The sequence below is a fragment of the Gymnodraco acuticeps genome, unplaced genomic scaffold, assembly GCF_902827175.1.
Source record: "Gymnodraco acuticeps unplaced genomic scaffold, fGymAcu1.1, whole genome shotgun sequence".
Taxonomy (NCBI): domain Eukaryota; kingdom Metazoa; phylum Chordata; class Actinopteri; order Perciformes; family Bathydraconidae; genus Gymnodraco; species Gymnodraco acuticeps.
Window position 1 is genome coordinate 1942256 of NW_022990276.1, and position 7384 is coordinate 1949639.

The window sequence follows — 7384 nt, forward strand, 5'->3', positions numbered from 1 at the left end:
TTCACCTGCAGACCTGGTTTATATGCTCATCTTTCCATCCTGTACACGCCCCAAATGTTGTTTGTGACCAATCAGGGCTCTGGGAAAAGTAACTCCAGGTATTGTGGTCGATATACTGCCTGCCAGGAAATTGTATTCTTTATACAACTTTTACATTCGCTGGTGTGCAGATGGTTTTGTTCACAACCACAGTTATTGGATTTGGCTTTCACAAGAAAACCAAACCACGTGTCTTTAGATAGAATGACCCTAACAAAATGTTGATAAAGTGAAGAGACAAGATGCAAACACAAAAAAAAATTAAATCACTCGATCACAATTACTATCAGAAAATATACTCAAAAAACTGCATTTGACTTGCATTATAAAAGATGGTAGGGTCAAAAGTGTTATTTAACAATTAAGATCATTACATGGAAGTATAAAAGACCATTTAATATTGAAGAATTCTGCACAATAACGCAGTCAATTGTGTGTTGAATTCTGTGCAAATCTGCTGCTGGTGAAGCTTGAATCAACCTGAGTTACATTTGGCTGCTTTGATGTAACAGCAGAGCAGCTTCAATTTAACATGATAAATATGCATGAGTGACATGAAGAAGATTAACAAGAACAGGTGCAGTCTGAAGATTCAAAATCCATGATGTGTTTGGGAAGATTTGGAAACTAGAGTGTGTTGTTGTTGTTGTTGAACGGTGGCATTTGTGATAGGATGCTCAGTTTTAAAGATGTGCTTGAATGGCAGTGTTTCAGTTGTACGTGTCACTGCAGAATATAAGTGTTTGACAGATATTGGCTTATACAGTGGCCGATTCAGGGACCAGGTCAGCTGATACACAAAAGGGATTGGCATTGACTGTTAAATGTTAAAAAAAAAATCAATATTCATACAAGAATTTGTTATTTTTCTGCACTGAACATGAACAAGAAATGGCTGTAAAACGATTAATTTCATTATTAACTGTACACTCATTATATGCCAGTTTTTTTGTTAAGCCTCATGCACTCTTGATGATATCCTGACTCACTGCTACATTACTGATATGCGAGTCGGCCTTGAGCAAAGGCTCTCTGTGAATAATCCAGCTGTTACAGCTATTTTAGGGTACTTTTTTTTCAGTCAAAGTTCTTTAAGATCAGTCACCTGAAATGAACCACCTACACCTGGCGGCCAGTGTATCAACTTTTATTTTCATTGGCAACTATTGGACCAATCGGGCAGCTTGGAAGAGATATAAAATATGAATGCAAGTGTACTGACTGGATTAAACTTTGCAGCCATGAAGTCCCTGGTCTTTGTTCTGCTCATTGGAGCTGAGTAGCTTGTTTTTAATGCATCATACACTTTTATTATATATTTACGGTACAGCAGTATTCATTTAGCATGTTGGCTCTCTTATTGATGTCTTAATTGTTTTTAGTTGCTGCGGAAGATGACAAAATCGTCGGTGAGCCCCATCAGGTGTCTCTGAATATTGGGTACCACTTCTGTGGAGGCTCCCTGGTCAACGAGAACTGGGTGGTGTCTGCTGCTCACTGCTACAAGTCGTAAGCACTTTAAAGCCATTAATATTCATCTGATGCGTTAATAAACAAACAAGCCCCCATTAATCACCAACTTCTCTCTTAGTCGCATTGAGGTGCGTATTGGAGAGCATCACATCGGAGTCACTGAGGGAAACGAGCAGTTCATCAGCTCCCTCAGTGTCATCACACACTCCTACTATGATCACTACAGCCTCATGAATGACATCATGCTGATCAAGCTGAGCAAGCCCGCCACCCTCAACCAGTAGCCTACATGCAGCCCGTGGCTCTGCCCAGCAGCTGTGCCCCCGCTGGCACCATGTGCACCGTCTCCAGCTGGGGAAACACAATGAGCTCCAGTGAGTAGAAAAAGTTCAGACAAGCTTACATTTTTGAAACTGTCATTTTTTTTTTAATTGATTTTTTTTCTATTATTTAATTGCACAATGGATATCAAAAAAGTTTACAAAAGAAAAAGTATTGACAACAAACATGCATAATACTATACATGTTGAAGAAATAATCACAAAAAAAACATCACTTGGGTTATATGAGGCTGTGGCTCAGTGGATGGTGTGCTGGACTTCAGAGGATAGCAAGTTCAAGTCCCACTGCAGTCAGCATTTCCTTGTGTCCCTGGGCAAGACACTTCACCCCAAATTGCTCCTGTGAGGATTGTCCACTGTACTGAATGTATGTAAGTCGCTTTGGATAAAAGTGTCTAACAAATGACAAATGACATGGACAGGAGACAAGAAGAGTGGTTCTGTTTTTGTAGGGAAAGTCTAGCTAGGCTGGGGTAGAAATAAATCAGCTCTGGATGTACTGCAGGAAAATATAATTCAGGGTTAAAGAGAGCTGTTCCAGGTTTATATGATCAAAAGATTGAACCAATGGTTGATTGATAATATTGTTCTTCTAGTAAAATGGTTTTCTTTGCTACAGTCTGACACTGTCTAAAAAAGCGTAATCTACTACAAGCCGCTGCACCCCTCTCTGTTGTTGCATTGCTGCAGCTGCTGACGGCAACAGGCTGCAGTGTGTTGCCGTCCCCATCCTCTCTTATGAAGACTGTGATAACTCCTACCCCGGCATGACCGACAACACCATGTTCTGTGCCGGATACCTGGAGGGAGGCAAGGACTCCTGCCAGGTGTGTATCTCTGATTGACTTTATAATAATAATAATAATAATAGATTTAATTTGTTAGCGCTTTTACAGGTGCTCAAAGACGCTTTACAGATATAGTGAAGATAAAATAAAATAAAGGAACAACAAATAAATATATAGTTAAAGTTAAAGTCAAATAATACAAAAACAATCACACATTAAAAGCCAGATTGAAGAGGTGAGTTTTTGTAAGTGTTTTGAAGGTGGTGAGGTCAGTGCAGTCTCTGATGGGTTGTGGGAGTGAGTTCCAGAGGGAGGGGGCAGCGACGGAGAAGGCTCTGTCCCCCCAGGTCCGGTGATTGCTGCGGGTGGGGATGGATAGGAGGTTGGTTTCTGATGAGCGGAGGCAGCGGGAAGGGGTGTGGTGGTGCAGCAGGTCTGGTTATACTGCTTTATTTTCTAATTGGACTACATTTTTTTAACTCTCTAAAATGACATCTCTCAGGGAGACTCTGGTGGTCCTGTGGTGTGTGACGGTGAGCTGCAGGGTGTTGTGTCCTGGGGCTACGGGTGTGCAGAGAAGAACCACCATGGTGTCTCCAAGGTAACTTCCCTGCATCTCCTAAAAATATAGAAATATCACACTCCTTAAAGTATGTCATATTTCACTGCAACAAACTGACTGATATATTTTTATTCTCAGGTGTGTGTGCAGACTGAGTGGCTGCACAACACAATGGCTACCTATTAACTCCACCATCCAACCTCCACAGCAGACACGCATATACTGTCTGTCTTAATTCTAACTGTCTTTGCTGGATTTATAGTGAAATAAATAAATTGATTGAAATTAATCATTGTTTTGTCTTTGCAATATTTTGTTCCTTTAATTTAAATGGTATTTCTAGTTGATGCAATTTTAACTTTGCCATAACTTCTATAAGAAAGTAAAACAAATGTAATTAAATATTAAGATAATACTTTTTTTTTTTAGTTGTAGAGTTGATATGAGGACACAGGCAGCCAAGAAATAATCTATAAACGATATTAATTAACTATAATTTCCCCATCCCTTGTATCATCATTTAAACGTAGGTTACTTTTCACTCGTAGCACAACAATGCTGCAAAACAACTTTATAAATGTAAGACCATCAGTAGTGGTTATTTGAAAGTATACCTGATCTTTGGGTGCTTTATATACTGCCCTTACCTCTCACCAATTCCAATTAAGGTTCCAGCGGGGATCCGACCTTGTTCCCTGCATGTGCCTCTCCACCTCTGTTCCTTACTTCTTCTCTGCACCTCCGTTCCTTACTTCTTACTTGCTACCCCTTATCCCTCAACCTATCCTAAGGGAATGCATGTACGTAGACACGTTAGTTTAGCTGCTATAGGCTCGGACTGTCGGGGGACGCCTTGCTTTTTCCTTCTGTCTGTCTGTACCTGTGTACTCTCATGTTCCGATTAACCCAGCCTCCCCCAAATTTCTTTTTTCTTTTGTGTCTATATCTACGCCGGGAGCCTGAGTCGAGGCTGATCCTGTTGCTGCGGTCCTGTGTCCTGGATTCTCTATCCTGAGTTCTGGATTGAGTCCTGGACTTCGAGTCGTGGCTGATCCTGTTGCTGCGGTCCTGTGTCCTTTATCGTGAGTCATGTGTCCTGAGTCCTGGATCCTGAGTCCTGGATCCTGTGTCCTGGATCCTCTATCCTGAGTCCTGGATCTGAGTCCTGGACTTCGAGTCGTTGCTGAACCTGTCTCTGTGGTCCTGCCTGACTCTCATCATACTGCTTCCCTGATGGCTCCCACAGGATTGTTGACATCCTCGTGGATTCATCTTCTTATTATAGACACATGCATTTCCTAACATTCGGTCTATATGCTGTAAAATGTATTATCTCTTCAATTTACACACGGCATCTATTGCACGTCTGTCCGTCCTGGGAGAGGGATCCCTCCTCTGTTGCTCTCCCTGAGGTTTCTCCCATGTTCCCTTTAAACTGTGGGTTTTCTCTGGAAGTGTTTCCTTGTACGATGTGAGGGTCTAAGGACAGAGGGTGTCGTTTTCTCATACTGATATTCTGTACAAACTGTGCTGTTGTATTTGTTGTAAAGTGTCCTTATTGTAAAGTATTTTTACTGTATGTACAGCACTTTGGCTATACCCAATGTGGACTAATAAAGAAACAAATGCACACATTTCTTTCATGTGGACTCTATAACAATTTTTTTTTTAAATATTAAAATAAGAAAAAGGGTTTGAAATAAACCATTGTTTTGTTTTTGCAATTATTATTGTATCACTATTAAATATGGTTTGTCTAATTAATAGAACTTAATTAGATGACTTGTCTAAACAATCTTTTGAGGTTTTCAGCAGGTCTCGGAGATAAGAATTGTGAACGGACAATTAATAAAGTTATAAAATATTAATATATCAAGGAAAGCAACTTTCAAAAAGTATTTCCATAAAGTTATTATTATTAATTTGATAAATGAGTCATCACTTCACCATCTCTTCTATCTGCATTAACAAAAAAAACAGTTCTGTAATATATATATATTATAAATATAAGACCATTAATAGTGGTTAAATAAAATACAAAATGCTGCTTCATATGCCCAGTGGGGGCTGAACAATGTACGACCCATTATTCTAAATTATATCTGTTCTGTGAAACAACTCAGGCTTGCTGAATTTGTATCTTTTTGTGTTATTAGGTATTTCTTTAATAATTGTTTAGTTTACTTATTTAGTTTTGGTTGCCTTGCCTCTTGTTTCCAATATAAGTACTTGTGTTGTATTGCATTGACGGCAGTAGTTTGTGCCATTATCATTTTTAACATGTTCTTAGTAATGCATAATATATAAGCTCTTACATTTTCCTGTTGCAAAGTGCTTTCTAACTTCTGACATTTACTCAAATACTGTACTTAAGGATAATGTTAATATATATTAGATTAAACGTTATTGTCATTGCACAGAGTACAACGAAATACAGTTTGCATCCAACCAGAAAGTGCAAATACATAGTAATCAAAGCGCATAGTTTTCAATTAATTCCCAGAACTAATATGAGGTGCAGGGTTTAAACATATATAGATAAATACAGATGTAATCGATAGTAAATAAAGACATTGTAAATTAGTGCAATGTCACTGAGTGTGAGGTGCTGTGGGTTAGAGCCACATGTACATCAACCTAATTTAATTATGTACCATTAATGTTACTTCATACTTATAATCCACTACATTTGAAAAACTAAATATTTTACTGTATTTCGTATTACAAAAAATATTTACTTTGCATTATTATAGATTAAAACACTATGCTTAACCACAAAAGTATTTCATATGGCTGCAAAACTATATTTAGGGAAGAGTTGTGCAAAGATATGCTGGGATTCACATGAAATCAACATTTACTAATAAAAAAGATTAAGCTGTAACTTGTCTCACAACAACTCTAAAGTTTTATATTTCTGGACTCTTCAACTTAATACTCTAGTATGGACTATTCTGTATAATGTGTACCTTTTATTTTTGATACATTACATCCATTTGTCTAGAAATACTTATCTACTTAAACTAAATGTTACTGACAGCAGTATTATTTCATTGTTGTTTTGATACCTTCGTGTGAAGAATCTGAGGACTTCCTCCAACTTCTTTCTAGCTATTTATTGAAAAGTGACTTTTAAAAATGTTTATAAAGATACCTTGTTTTTTTCAGATCTCCCTTTTCTCAGATCTCCCTTCCTATCTGAATTTAGTTTTTAGGTAACAGATGCTGAGAAACCCACAGCTGTGAGATACAGTGAGCACACATCTAAATATAGAGGGGACCTGTTTACCTGTGCAATCCGACCGAGAAACACAAGCCAACTTTGAGAGGTGGATTCAAACCTTTACAAAGTTATGAGTCGCAAATGTTTTAGTTTTTTTAGGCAAAATAAAAGGAGCAGAAACACTCACTGTGAGAAATGACTCCATAGCAACCTAATTTAAATGATTGATGTTTTTATTTAGAGATGAGTTTGACAAAGTGGTGCTATATCAAGCATCATAATGTACGGCTTCATACCAATACATACTTTTCTAGGGCTAAATCCTTTATTTGGCATCCAAACCATAATTATATTATGTATTTATAGCTTATAGATAAATTAAGTGGATTAAAAATGGAAATGTTTCTGCTTAACATTTTACCCTCAACTTCTCTGTCATCATGACAGTCAAGTTAGTTTTGATTAGATTTCTAGTGAGAAGTGTATATTGTACTTTTATAATCCACGTCCAGTGGATGTGTAGGATCTATAGTTTGATAGATATTACCAAGATGATTTGAGGTCTCGCCAGGAGAACGTCTAACAGCAGCGTCCATGTAAAGTTAGCGTCAACCCTCACGGGGTGAAAACACCAGTATTTCCAGTCTCGAAGTTTTCATAATAAAACCGTATTGCCCCCACTGTCAAATGATTTTAAAGCTATATCTGCAGTACTCATCCACTAAAAACATCAGTTTATCCTTGTTAATCACACACAATGAATTGGTTTAAATTGTATACAATGCTTTTGTTTTTTTCCCATTTTTCCCATTTCTTTTTTCAGAGGTTTTGATAGGTTAAAACATCGAACTTGAAGCTCGGTGATTGGATGTTTTAGCCGCAATGCACATTGGGCCATAAGGTGAACCCTGTTATCGTTTCATCCTGCTCCACAGAAGTGGAACTACACAATCTTTAG

General features: G+C 37.9%; 1 pseudogene; it reads left to right on the forward strand.

Moving 5' to 3' along the window:
• The first annotated feature begins 1280 nt into the window (after positions 1-1280).
• Positions 1281-3389, forward strand: LOC117549546 (annotated as a pseudogene).
• Positions 3390-7384: the final 3995 nt, after the last annotated feature.